Source organism: Cariama cristata, unplaced genomic scaffold (assembly GCF_000690535.1).
Source record: "Cariama cristata isolate BGI_N322 unplaced genomic scaffold, ASM69053v1 scaffold31397, whole genome shotgun sequence".
NCBI lineage: Eukaryota > Metazoa > Chordata > Aves > Cariamiformes > Cariamidae > Cariama > Cariama cristata.
In genome coordinates this window covers 1-232 of record NW_009628807.1, presented here as the reverse complement: position 1 = coordinate 232, position 232 = coordinate 1, and positions in this window count along the sequence as shown.

Sequence of the window (232 nt, the reverse complement as noted above, 5' to 3'; positions counted from 1 at the left end):
GTTTGGGGAGAGGCCCTGGGTCCCATGAAGGCTGGCGAGGCCACGATGGGTCCCTGCCCCTCATCATTTCGTGGTAGGGGTCCTGGCCCCAGTGCCAGCGCGGGGCAGGGGACGTTCGGAGCCCTGGGGACGGTCCGTGAGGCCGTGCTGGGCTGGGCGGGGGCTCAGGACTGGGTGCCAGCTCGGGGTGAGGGATCTGGACCTGGCACTGGTTTGGGGGTGGGGGCGTCAA